General features: G+C 39.9%; 1 protein-coding gene across 1 annotated transcript in view; it reads right to left on the minus strand.

The window, feature by feature from the left end:
- Lar (tyrosine-protein phosphatase Lar) overlaps window positions 1-14932 on the minus strand; it is a 2342166-nt gene that overhangs the window by 1956935 nt on the left and 370299 nt on the right. The window lies entirely within an intron of this gene.

Genomic DNA, 14932 nt, shown 5'->3' on the forward strand with positions numbered 1-14932 from the left:
TATAGGACTGTGGTAAACTCCTTTACCTGACCACTATTTTTTTTGGTATGGATTCAGTTAGCACTTCTGTTATAAGCACCATGGAACCTCTCCAGAAGTTGAGATTTGCTCCTCGCATTCCCGCAGAAAGTCCAACACATATCCTTTCAGATGAAATAAGCAGACCTTTGCGCACTACGCTATGTGCAGTCCACCAGTAAGGAAAAGGAGAAAAATAATTTCGTGCCACGCGCAGGCATGAATGAGTTTTCTCTGCAGCTCAGCTTTGTGACAGGATTTTCAGTGTTGCATACTTGCTCTCGTTAAATCGGCCAATCCCGCAGATCATGTTATGTAGTGTCATATACAAATCTAGATTTAAAACGTGTGTATGTCTGGTTCAAAATAGATAAACTGGATTGGTGAGCGCGCGGGCAGCAGCCTACTATGAGAAGAGAACGGGCCAAACTAAAAGGAAATTGAAGACAGATATGAACACACACAACCTCTCATTCAAAATGTATAAAGCTGTCTCGACTAAACAGTCGAATTCTCCTTCCATCACCTGCTATTCCGCCCTGAGCACGGACAGTCCTCGCAAACTAAAGCAGCTGGCATCTCATCATTTGCAAACGAGATTGTGCTTTATCAATGGCGGGGTACACATATTTTGCTGAGGCTAGGAAGAATGTAGTTATCAGCTCTTTGTATCTTGTTGTTGTTGTTGTTGTTGTTGTTGTTGTTGGATTCTCTAGAGTTATGTTGAAGCATGTGTTACTGCAATTATTTGATGCATAAACTTTGAAGATGCCTTGGAATTTCAAAATGACGAGCCTTCTGAGCATTCGCCGAGAGTCACAGTGAAAGAAATATCGAGGAGAAAAGTTAAATTCGCGATGGTCTCCGAAATTGATGTTTCCGAAACTAGCGCTGGCACCAAAATACTGATCGGAATGTTAACTCGACTAAGAGATACCAGACTAAAATTCACATGTTTGGACAGAGAGCGCACAAATTGACGAGGTGAGATGGTGGGCTTGACAGCTTGCAACTTCGTCTTCCTCTGTACCAACTCGACAGCATTTGTTAACATGGGCTATTTGGTTTCGCTCTACTAGAAGAGCGCACACCTTGAAATTAATACTATAGGTTCGATCCTGGCTGAGTAGCCGATTTTTGAAGGCCGGTCGAAAATCTTGGTATTCCATGTCATTATTGCTGACATCGGTGACGCACTCACTGACCGCCGACAAAAATTAATTCAGCCATAGGGACCATCCAGTAGAATTCCACTTTCGTTGCTAGACAGAAATTCAATTGTTATTTTATTACATGGCTGATCACAGCTGATGTACAGTTAACTCTGGCTCTTTTGCTGAATGGTCAGCGAACTGCCCTTAAGTTCAGGAGTCTCTAGGTTCGATTCCCGGCCGGGCCGGGGATTTTAATTGCGTATGGTTAATTTCTCCAGCTCATGACTGGATGTTCGCGTTCGTCTAAATACACATCTCTTCACCAACATGTAATACACCACAGTGCGAATAATAATAATAATAATAATAATAATAATAATAATAATAATAATAATAATAATAATAATAATAATCGTATGGCCTCAGCTACCGTGTGCAGACATTTCAATTTGACGCCATCTGGCTGTCTGCTCGTCAATTTCGACGTTCCGTTTTACTCTAGGCCCCCACTAGATAGCAGACCGAGTAAACCGAAACTCTCTTGGGCGTCTATGGCTGAGATTTAATGCATTTTGTCGGGTAAACACTAAATGTGTCACCAGAGATCTTCTACGTGCCGACATCGTACGACATGGAGTGTCGAATGGACTTTTTTCCGTCCTTCAAAAATCCCACTACCTCTGCCGGGTTTGAACCCGCTATCTTGGGATCCGCAGGCCGACACTCTACCGCTGAACCACAGAGGCAGCTCGAATAATCACAGAAAAAAATGCTAGAGCGAATACATCCCTCCAGCTAGGATTGGCGTCCGGAAGAACATCCAGTCGTAGAACTGGGCGAAATCCGCATGAAGTGCCGACCATAATAAGATAGAAAAAGGGCCAGAAAGAGGGAATAGGAAGAAATACTGATTTACAGTTTAGTACTGGCTTCTGTGGATCAGTGGTAGTGTCGACCTCCGAATCATAAGACGCACAAGTAGGCCGGAAGAGACTCCATCTAGTAGTCCATTTCGTAGATGACATCTGGTGTGACAAGTGGTGTTTACTGGACAAAATTAAACCCAGCAATAGGGCATACAATATGGTTTGGTTTCCTCTGCCATCTAGTAAAAGCAGAATATCGGAACAGTAGAAGCCTAAAAGCAGTCAAATCAAAATGCCTGCACACGGTAAGCGATTGAGATTATTATTATTATTATTATTATTATTATTATTATTATTATTATTATTATTATTATTATTATTACCTTGATTCCAGTAGACCAGAGGGAAGAAGCGTGCGGGGGTAAATGGCTGGACGAAGCATGAACCAAAAATTAAATGTTGACTACTTAGAAACAAATGTTTCCTTTTCTTTTCTTGGAAAATTAGGAAACAACAATAGAGATGACATTAACAACTTAAAATAACAGATAAGCTTAGAAGATCAGTTAATTTACAACTAGGAAAGAAAGGACTCCCATTTTTGAAGAGTCGAAAGTAGGCCAATCGATCTTATAAAAATACAATTCTTTGGTATATGTAGGTGAGGAACTAGCCTTTACACAAGTTCTCTAGCAGAGGGAATATAGAATAGTACTTGTTCATACTAAAAAGAAGCAGAAGCTTCCAGAACAAAGTTACCGCAAGGGAAATCGAACCCTCCCCCCCCCCCCCCAATTTCAGAGTTACATTTTAGAAGGGGTTTGAGCCCTAAACAACAATTTAAATTTTACACTTTACAATGCCCTCATGGGCCTCGAACTTACATGAATAAATTTACATCAATGACTTCATGTCAAAACACCTTTAGTTACATTCAGCAGAATACCACTTTCTGCTTTTAAAAGCTTAAACAGCTTTGACACTCGCTGCCTTTATATCATAGGGAACCACACGCGAAAGTAGATGGAAAGATCCAGAAAATACAGGAGCCAAATCCCATACTACAAGGCCAAGGAATGAAAAAGAAAGGTTAATAGAAAGGCCGAGAACAAGAACGGAATGGCGGATAAACTGACTCAAGCATTTCCAGACATATGATAAAACCTCAGGGGGTTTAAGGCTGGATGACACAGAGGATAAGCTATGCTACTACCGGTACGTGACTAAGAGAGAAAAGGTTTTAAGTCCCAACAGGCAGTGTAGAAAAAATTAGAATTTGTAAACTTAGTGACCAGAAAACAAAGTGAATAAGGGAAACGAGGGTACACACTCGTACGTCCTTACATTTTACAAAATTCCCATGAGGGTTTTTATATTAAATGCGTGGACTGCGTAGAAAACCTACAGTTTAGGTCCTAAGAAAAGAAGAAAACTCTGCATGCTAACGGGAACACTGGAACCTTCCCTTTGTAATAGGTAGATGAAGTTCACATAGATGATAATTCAGCTTTCTTTTATGACATCACCTCTACGCCGAAGCTAGCCACAACCTCATCATCTGGCCTCCAGAGGGAGACGTCCTCAATTAGCGCAATACTCTCAAAGTCCCATTGAAGACTAACATCTTAAAGTTCAAACTCACAACTATTTATAGAGGGCTGGCTACCTGTTTTAGAAAATGACGTAATTAAACTTCTGATTGGTAGAGTATTACATTGGTCAACACAAAATTATCAGAAGGTGATCCGATTATCAAACCCTAAACATGAACATTCCCCATCACGTTAGTTCCACAATCCACTAGATGGCACTTATTAAATAACAGTGGAGACATCTAGTTAAGATACATTAAACTTCGTTGATATCGTAGTGTTCAGGCGGTTTCTATTGTCGCAATAATAATAATAATAATAATAATAATAATAATAATAATAATAATAATAATAATAATAATAATAATAATAATAATAATAATAATAATAACAACAACTTGACAGTTGTTATTAAAATCTGTGGAGGAATCTGCTTTCTCAGAACGATGCTGAAGTGTCTAGCTGAAGCAATGTATCGAAGCAAATTATCCTCGGCACATGCACGCTGTCCACGAGTTTATTGTGGGCATTTGAACAAGAGTAATTTGTTAAAGAACATAAACACTTCATGCCTTTGCTGGCAGGATGTAGTGTTCACAGTGCACTATGTCTTCTGGTATGGACTAGAATAAATTTGTTACTTTCATTGACCCCCCTCAGTCTCGTCCTTGGCTTTGACAATATGGAAGTGACCGAGGTATGAGCGATGCCAGTAATGCCATTCCTTATGCAGCCAGTCCCTGTTATGAATGGTGTGAAAATATCGCTCATAGGGTCGGTTGGTGCATGCATTTCAGTGGGCTTGGCAGACTGATATGCAATAGCAACTTCTGGCTCAGTGAGGAAAGCAACAGGAAACTACCTCACTCCTCACCTAGGCCATCTATGACAGCTGTTGGTGGAGCTGTAGAGGATCAAACCAGCCTTCGGGCTGAATACCCAACATACATACATACATACATACATACATACATACATAAACATTTCAGGATCAATTTGAGATGTTACAGACTAGGTAAAAGGAGAAGCTGACTGCACATAAGCGGAAGGCTGCCTGTTCAAACAGCAGATACACTAATAAAACCTTCCAGCATGAACACTTATATGGTCACCAAACAGGATTCATTTAATGTCAACATATGCGACATGTAAAATTCTGGATTTTTGTACCCTATTAAGAACTGACTTCATTAACCAGGATCAAACCAGAGATGAGAATATAAGACTGGATCGCTACCACTGATCTATCTCACCACGAACAAAATTATAATTTAAAAGGACCAATTGTAGGTTGTTAACGCAATAGTGCCGTTACCAATTTTGCATCTGCCTTGAGTGAAAAGACTATCATTCTGAGAAACCCATACTTATCTTCCTAGGAATGTTAGTAAAACTATATTTCAATCTGACTTGCATTCGGGTACGAATGGAGCAAAGGCTCAAGGTATACAATTGAGGTATTTTTTAAAATTTACGTCGCATCAACACAGGCAGGTCTTATGGTGACGATGGGATAGGAAAAGGCTGGGAAGAAAGCAACCGTGGCATTGATTAAGGTACAGCCTGATGTGAAAATGAAAAGCCACGGAAAACATATTGACGCCTGCCAACAGTGGAGTTCGAACACACCATCTCCCGATTACAAGGTGACAGCAACGTTACCGAAAGCGAGTAGCCACTCGCTCGGTCACATACACGCACCCTGAAGTAAACTTAAATTAGCAGTAACATAAGAGAGCCTTTTCACGGAAATAAAAGGTCTAAGTGGAAGCCCCCCTCCCACCAACTATATCTCGCCATCAACTAAATAACACTACAGCACACGATAACTAACCAACTGAAGTCTTCCGGCTGCGGCGAGGAGTCGTTTTTCAATGTCTGGTTCACAAGTTGTCATAAAACGAATTGACAGACGTGAGAGTTCATTTCGTAAGAGCAGCTCCATTTCTAACCAACCACCTCCATCTCATCTACTTCAGGACTTCTCCGATATGGCAAACCTAATACAAGCAATGGCGAACGTAAAAGGTGCCCCCGATATGAAAGCACTCTGTGATAGATTAAGGTACACAAGGTTCAGAGATTTAGAGACTATAGGGACGGTACGCTAATAAAATACTGAATGGAGTGGTCCGATATTCGAACAATACTGAAAACAACCTCGACATACCGTAATTTTTTTTTCAAAACTACTTAAAAATATTCTCAATGTGGACTGTGATACAAAACCAAAGAAAATTGAAGGATGTTTATTGCATCTCATCTCACGAAATAGCTTTTTCGTTCTTTACTAAATAATTATTGTAACATATGACATTTCTTCATCCTGTGTGATGGTACACATCACATCCCCATGCTGGATTTATTATTATTATTATTATTATTATTATTATTATTATTATTATTATTATTATTATTTTATTGGGGTACTAAGATCTGAATATTTGAAGCTGGAAGGTCTCCGTGTTAGATATTAGTAATTGTTTTGTACAGGCAGATGGGAAACATAGTTATTTCCAGGTATGGAACATCACAGGGAAACTGTAGTGAGTCACACGGAGAGTCCAAGCCTCGGTGTGCGTTGTCAAGATACAGACACGTGTTACTAATGTTACCATGGCACTGGATATCCCTCACTCATGATTGGAGAGACGGGCCGGCAGGAACTCGAATATCGAAAAGGTGGTGAGGAAGAGAAATGTAAGATACTTTTGGAGAACGCGTTCGAGCAACATTACTACGATGAGTCTGGAACACGACGACGAACATTAACGAGTGTACGTTTGATTATGGACGAACGGGGCATTATTGTTTGCTTGTTAATACTTATATAACTCTTGTACGAAGGTACTGATCTTGGTATTGATATCTTAAGGCAGCTTTCGTTAATCTATGGCCCAGTTTCTAGGCGCAGACTAACAGCGTGTGTTTGTGCAAGCGAAAGTGTGTCTAAAACCAAGTGTTGGTATCAGTGAATAAGAGGTACAGTATCAAAGTGATATACCATGTGTTGAAGGTGATAGCAGGCAATTGTCTAAATATATGTTTTGCAACTATTGATCTTCGGGCTCACTACAAATGGCATAGGTGCCCCCCTTTTTGTTTTCCCATTGGTTTTATTTTTATTCTAGGATTGCTGAATGTATATAAGGAGTCTTCCAGCAGTTGTAAATATTTATTGAGCGTGTTGCTATCTGATACGTATTGTGTGGTGAGGAGGTGCTTATGTGTAGATAATGGTTAGATCTGAGTATAGACTGGTTATTTTCAATTAGTGGAGAAGTTACTGGAGAACCTAGGTGCAGTTCCCACCCCTTATTCGTTTTCAGGTGGTTAGGTAAGGCCCAATCAGCAGAATACCAGATTTTCAGCTTTATGAACACGACTCGAGTGGAATCTTTTATGCTCTACTGTTCATTATTAGTTGTTATTAATATTCAAAATTGAAGGATCCTATGGTGACCTCTGGCACCCACTTACCTGCATTTACGGCAAATGATATTGCTATTATTATTATTATTATTATTATTATTATTATTATTATTATTATTATTATTATCATCAAAACAAAGAAATGTTACATTTTATTTTTATTACAATTAGTGTCAAACAGTAGCGCGAGTATTTTAAGTACATTAAAAATGTCATCCCAACCGTGGGGGGAATAATTAGGGATACATTACATCTGAAACAAGAGCACTAATATTTTAAGTTCTTATGATAAACGACAGTGAAATAATTTAACTTATATATTTTTCCGCTTGTTGTTACTTCTTGATGGACGCAATATTTTGTTCTTGGCACAGGCCAGAGCAAAAAGTAGTTTCCGCTGAAGTCACATTCTCATTTACGGCTGTAACATTATGGAAACTGTGATGAGTGATGACATTGAGAACACGACTATATGTCTTTTCACGAGAGTTTAATCCTGATGTAAACATGGTATGTCCACGCCTCCGCTGAAGAAAGAGTTGTGATTCATTGAGCGTGTAATACCGACCTCCACCCCGTCAACGTCTCGTGTTCGGGCGTACAGGGCTGCGCATCGCATACGATAACAGTGCGAAGATCTGAACTTCTGAAGTAAACGACTAAACCTGGATTCTTTTCACTTAGTTTATTGAATACATTCACGATGCACAGCCTATGGTCACTTCTGAGCGGTTTTCCTTTTTGTGCTTCACTACACGCGATAGTCCTACCTCTTGCTCCATTTCTCTCACTATGAATACTCGCCGACTGCTGCTGCAAGATGCAACACCGTATCTCCACCCTGTACAGCTTGGGACTTTCCCTCACTACGAGAAGACTTCCTGTATTACACCACGCCGTGTGCCTTCATTTCTCGTCATTTAATCACTAGTTTATAAAAAGAAACATATGTACCCGTATATATGACAACCGTATTTTAATTTGATTACGTACTCTTCCAAACTCTCTAAATGTAATACATGAAAATAAAATGAAATTAATGCGACGTACTACTTTTCTTCGAGCTCGGATACAGTGGAGTGAGTGCGGCGGTTGCTTCAACAATCAACTACGTCTATGTCCACGTGCAAAGGCAAGGTGCTCCGCCTATTTGTTTACACCAGGATTAAACTCTCGTGAAAAGCTGTATAGTGCGTCTAGATGTTATGAAAGGCGTGCTGCAGTAGCACTTCCGGTAAAATCAATCAAGTACATTAGACCTGTTAAAAATTGTACAATTTAACGAAAAACTGTCCACCTCCAGTTCAAAATGCATTACAAATTCCAACATGAATAAACATTCATATTGTGTTATGATCCTATGAACATCGTCTGAAAGTTCGTATGTACTGTGTTGTTTTTGAAATTTCAAATACTGTTTTTGTATGACTAGTATGTAAGCCTCATATTCCAAACATCTTTCACTGGTCTCTTGTTCTTCCGAGTAGTGTTGATTCAGTTTGGTAGTGTTTGCTTTCATTTCTAAGGGTGATTATTGCCTTTATATATTTGCAAAATAGGGTATAGTAAGATTTTCATCTACATCCTGAGGCCAAGCTGCAGACCGTCGACTGCATCTTTGCGTTTTCTAATTTCAGGTCTGTCAGCGTTGTACATAATATAATTCATATCAGGCTAGGATTCTCTGTATTAACGACTTTAGATTTACTTTTCATTGGGACGAATTCTTGTTTTTTTGTTTGAATTAAGAAGATGTACGAATTGGAATGTTAGGTGTATTTGAAGTTTGTATGAAATTAATAACCGAGATCTTCGTCATGCAGACAGCCATCATTGTTTACGTCAGACTACATTATTATTGTAACGGAAACTGAGAGTCGCATTATTGTCACCATAATAACAGCAACAATCCAAAAGATAAATTAATATGCTTTTGCATGTGTATAATTGATAACGTAATTGTCCAACCGAGTTTTATTTTAACTTCTATTCAAGGATGCATTGATAATTAAATTTGGAGCACTCCTCCATTCTTAAAATATTCAGTTATTATTGTGTTCGATAATATTTCCTCATCCTACTTCACATACGATGATTTAATATTTTATTGGGAATGATACTCTAATGAATGGAACACCCGACAGTGAGTTAACCAGTTAACCAAACATCTTTCACTGGTCTCTTGTTCTTCCGAGTAGTGTTGATTCAGTTTGGTAGTGTTTGCTTTCATTTCTAAGGGTGATCGACTGCATCTTTGCGTTTTCTAATTTCAGGTCTGTCAGCGTTGTACATAATATAATTCATATCAGGCTAGGATTCTCTGTATTAACGACTTTAGATTTACTTTTCATTGGGACGAATTCTTGTTTTTTTGTTTGAATTAAGAAGATGTACGAATTGGAATGTTAGGTGTATTTGAAGTTTGTATGAAATTAATAACCGAGATCTTCGTCATGTTACGTCTGAATATATGTGGGCTCTTCCCTTTACTCTGTAGATCGAATCTATATATTCCCCGATGAGTGAAGCTGAGGCAACGTCAAGAGTTGAAGAACCCTAAAAGGAAATTGATTAGTTTGCAAGGGTGTATTTGTCCCCCAAATCGGGCCGGGTGTAATATAAATAAATATGATGATGATAATGACGCCGATAATGATGTTTGTTGTTTAAAGGGGCCTAACATTTAAGGCCATCGGCCCCTATAAATAAATTAAATAAAGAAAAAATGAAGCAGCATGTTATACTTAGGATATAGTTAACGGATACAGGAAACGAAAACGTTACTGTATTCCTAGTCATCGGATGTTGAAGATTAGATCATTTTCAAAAAGGAGGACAAATAGAATACAGAGAGGTAAATGCCCTATATAAAATGTACGACGCAAGTTCAGTAATGTGACCATCTACGTACATAGCAAATTATATAGACAACATTTGTAAAGATTATCACACAGTGACCTGTAAGAGAAATACTTTTGAAGCGGATGATAGTAATGTTACGTCTGAATATATGTGGGCTCTTCCCTTTACTCTGCTTGAATTATGCACAGCAGAAGCCCAGTTAATCGCGACGAGAGCCCCCTAAGCGCTTTTATTTTAACACCCCCAAGGGAAGGACAGCGAGAGAAGGGATGGGAAGGAGAAGAGAACCAGGCTGTTGGAGTTGGGGGGACTTAGGCATTCACTTCTGAATAATATGGAATCACGTGTTATTTTTACAGAAAGCTTACATATACATATATTTTGAACTAGTAGACAATTGGAATAAGGGAGACTTTGTGTGAAAGGGGTAAAAACCAGATTTGCTACTATTTGCATCGAGAAAGAGGATTACAATCTAAACAAAAATCTTCTCTTCCTTTTTCTGAAATATGAATAAACAGTAGGCTTATCGTAACTGCGGAAAATGGAGGGAGGGATTTTAAGAAATAATACGGGATTCAAAGGTTTTAAGAGATTCCAAGCAAAAATAAACTAGTACCGTATATTATGAAAATTATCCTTTCGGCTCACTTCCATTTACACAACAAACTCAACAGGCATATTGACTCAATGATGAAAAATTTCTTCGAAGATCTGAAAGAGATCTTGTAACTCATAGAAAAATAAATCACCGGCTCCTGGAACACCAGTTCAATTATCAGTAAAAATGTTTTGTTCATTGATCAAATCAGGTTAATTACGTACCCGAATTGATCGAAATTCAAACAACCGTTTGCTGTTCAACAATTCTGTAAGAATATTATCAATACAATAAACATATTCAATCTAAACTATAAATATATATTCGCCCCAATAAACGAAACATACCAAACCGCCCTTTTTACGAGGGGCGTACTAGGCCTATATTGTTTTACACTTTATTTTTTGTACGCCCGGGTATGGTTCACATTTCACTTTCGAAGATGATGATGTGTAACTAGTGTCTTGTTCCACACGCAAAGGGGCCAACGAATGCACTCGTCATAGCAATTTCATAACAACAGCGTAGGAGCAGACAACTTGGAAAGCAACCGTCAGGGACAGCGCTATGGGAAGAAGGTGTCACCACTGCAGAAATTCATCGGCGCTTGGTGGCACTCTGTGGAGAACATGCGCCGTCATGGAAAACAGTTTACAACTGGGTGGAAGATTGGAAAACAGGGCGCACACCGGTGAACCAGGAATCCAGTTCTCGAAGGAATGTGACAGTGCAAACATTGCCCGAGTCCAAGGAAACAAATGTATCACATTTACAGAAATGGAGGCAGCCACGGGAATTAGCCGAAACAGCATGCAGCGCATCGTGCATGGCCATTTAGTTGGGAAAGGTGTCATCCACGCGGGTGCCTAAATTCTTGTCTGCAGACGAAAAGCAGAGGCGTGTGGATGTGTGCAGAAAACTTTTGCAACGCCATGATCAAGATCCAGCCGACTTCATGGCTAGGCTTGTGACTGGTGATGAGACATGGCTCCATTACCATGAACCACAAACGAAACAACAATCGGTGCAATGGAAGCACAGGGGCAGTCGACCGTCAAAGGAATGTTGAACAGTGCCATCAGTTGGCAAGCGAATGGCGACAGTGTTTTGGGACACAAAGGGCATCATCCTCATTGACTGGCTGGAATTTTCGGCCACGATTAACAGTCCAGCATATCCGGCAACCCTTAAGCGCTTACGTCGTGGCATTCAAACTAAGCGGCCTGGAAAATGGGCTAATGGTGTTCTTCTGCAACATGACAATGCCCAGCCCCACATTAGCCGAAAGACCACCGCTGCCATTCATCAAATGGGATTCACGGTGCTGCCAAACCCACCACACTCTCCCGACTTCGCACTAAGTGATAATCACCTGTTCGGAAACATGAAGAAACCTCTGCGTGGTCGCCGTTTTGCGGATTTTGCAGAACTGGACAGAGCTGTCAAGACATGGGTATGCAGCACTCCGAAAGAATGGTTTCAGGAAGGTCCGGAGAGCCTGGCACATCGATGGCAAAAGTGCATACAGTTAGAAGGAGACGCCGAGGTACCGGAATTTAGTCTCGCAGGAGTTCTTTTACGTGCCAATAAATCAACTGACACGAGGCTGACGTATTTGAGCACCTTCAAATACAACCGGACTGAGCCAGGATAGAACCTGCCAAGGCTAAAGAGCTCAGTTTAAATAAATGTCGAATGCCAACTAGTTATAAAGGCAGTTTTAAGGCAGAAATAGGTTCCAAGAAGGACATTCCAGGAATAATTAATGAACAAGGGGAGTGTGTATGTGAGGATCTTCAAAAGGCAGAAGTATTCAGTCAAGAGACGTAAAGATTGTTGGTTACAAGGATAATGTCCAGATAGAGGAGGAGACTAATGCTAAAGAAGTATTCAAATTAACATATGAAAACAATGACATTTACAATAAGATACAAAAGTTGAAAACTAGAAATGCGACTGGAATTGATCAGATTTCTGGGGATATACTAAAGACAATGGGTTGGGATATAGTACCATATCTGAAGTACTTCTTTGAATATTGTTTGCATGAAGGAGCTATACGAAATGAATGGAGAGTTGCTATAGTAGCCCCTGCGTATAAAGGAAAGGGTGATAGACATAAAGCTGAAAATTACAGGCCAGTAAGTTTGACATGCGTTATATGTAAGCTTTGGAAAGGGATTATTTCTGATTACATTAGACATGTTTGAGAAATTAATAACTGGTTCGATAGAAGGCAGTTCGGTTTTAGGAAAGGTTATTCCACTGAAGCTCAACTTGTAGGATTCCAGCAAGATATAGCAGACAACTTGGATTCAGGAGGTCAAATGGACTGTATCGCGATTGACCGGTCTAAAGCATTTGATAGGGTGGATCATGGGAGACTACTGGCAAAAATGAGTGCAATTGGACTAGACAAAAGAGTGACTGAATGGGTTGCTATATTTCTAGAAAATAGATCTCAGAGAATTGGAGAAGGCGAAGCTTTATATGACCCTGTAATAATTAAGAGGGGAATTCCTCAAGGCAGTATTATTGGACCTTTATGTTTTCTTATATATATAAATGATATGAGTAAAGAAGTAGAATCAGAGGTAAGGCTTTTTGCGGATGATGTTATTCTCTATAGAGTAATAAATATGTTACAAGATTGTGAGCAACTGCAACGTGACCTCTATAAAGTTGTGAAATGGACAGCAGGCAATGGTATGTTGATAAACGGGGTTAAAAGTCAGGTTGTGAGTTTCACAAGTAGGAAAAGTCTTCTCAGTTTTAATTACTGCGTTGATGGGGTGAAAGTTCCTTTTGGGGATCATTGTAAGTATCTGGGTGTTAATATAAGGAAAGATCTTCTTTGGGGTAATCACATAAATGGAATTGTAAATAAAGGGTACAGATTTCTGCACATGGTTATGAGGGTGTTTAGGGGTTGTAGTAAGGATGTAAAAGAGAGGGCATATAAATCTCTGGTAAGACCCCAACTGGAGTATGGTTCCAGTGTATGCGACCCTCACCATGATTACCTGATTCAAGAACTGGAAAAAATCCAAAGAAAAACAGCTCAATTTGTTCTGAGTGATTTCCGACAAAGAATACCGTTACAAAAATATTGCAAAGTTTGGTCTGGGAAGCATTGGGAGAAATAAGACGGGCTGCTCGACTAAGTGGTATGTTCCGAGCTGTCAGCGGTGGGATGACGTGGAATGACATTAGTAGACGAATAAGTAGGAAAGACCACAATATGAAGATAAAGCTGGAATTCAAGAGGGCAAACTGGGGCAAATATTCATTTATAGGAAGGAGAGTTAGGGATTGGAATAACTTACCAAGGGAGATGTTCAATAAATTTCCAATTTCTTTGAAATCATTTAAGAAAAGGCTAGGAAAACAACAGGTAGGGAATCTGCCACCTGGGCGACTGCCCTAAATTCAGATCAGTATATTATTGATTGATAAAAACACTGATTGATTAAAATACGGTAAATAGAATAATCTAATAGCCTACCTACTTACAATTATGTTTTGACTACCTCTTTAACACTGTAAATAAATCCGTCTATTATTTAGTGGGTATTATTTTCAAATGAGCTGAGTGCGAGAGTCCATTTTAGCGAACGATTCTTTCAGTTTGCCATGGCTGTATGAATCGCTGCAGCAGAAGTTCGGCTCCCAATGTCCAGTGTATCGATAATGAACCGTGTGTGTGTTGTGTCTCACTGAGCCGTGACTGCGTACGATTCATTCAGTGTGCCACGACTTTGTATGTCTCGTGGCAGCGGAAGTTCGGCTCCCCGCCAATGTGCAGTGTCTCTGTAGTGAGGCGTGTGTGTATTGTGTCTCAATGATCCGTTAAGCACTATCTGCTGAGAGTCAGCTGAATCGTGTGCCGTGAGCTCGCCATGCCTGTGAATCGATTCACTCGGGCACTTGAATGAATCGATACACTGCTTCCAATCATACACTCAATAGCCAACACTAGTAGACAGTGCTCGAGGGTATGGAGGTTCAAATCCCCGGCAAGTAATTTTTTTAACCGGCTATTGCCTACGATGTGGCAACGTTGCAATTCTTAATACTTTCGAGTGACTCTTTTGTTTATTTGATCATGTAAAGGGTCGTTGATATCGCGGTACAGGTTATGCCTCTGGGTTGGGCGAGGTGGAGGTGATGGTCTGTGACCAGGACATAGGCAACCATTTAGCTACGTCGTACGTGTTCTAAGTTTCGTAGGACACAGGTAGGACAAAGTGTGCCCAACTGAAACGATAACAACATGCGATAGCAGGTAGGTATGTAGTTGCGCGAACTGCCCTCCTTCGAGGCAAGTCACAACACAAAGCTTATTCACTGACTCGTGATGTCTTCCAGTAACGAGTATGTGGATATGCTACTCATCTATGGAGAGGC

The sequence above is a fragment of the Anabrus simplex genome, chromosome 1 (assembly GCF_040414725.1).
Source record: "Anabrus simplex isolate iqAnaSimp1 chromosome 1, ASM4041472v1, whole genome shotgun sequence".
Taxonomy (NCBI): domain Eukaryota; kingdom Metazoa; phylum Arthropoda; class Insecta; order Orthoptera; family Tettigoniidae; genus Anabrus; species Anabrus simplex.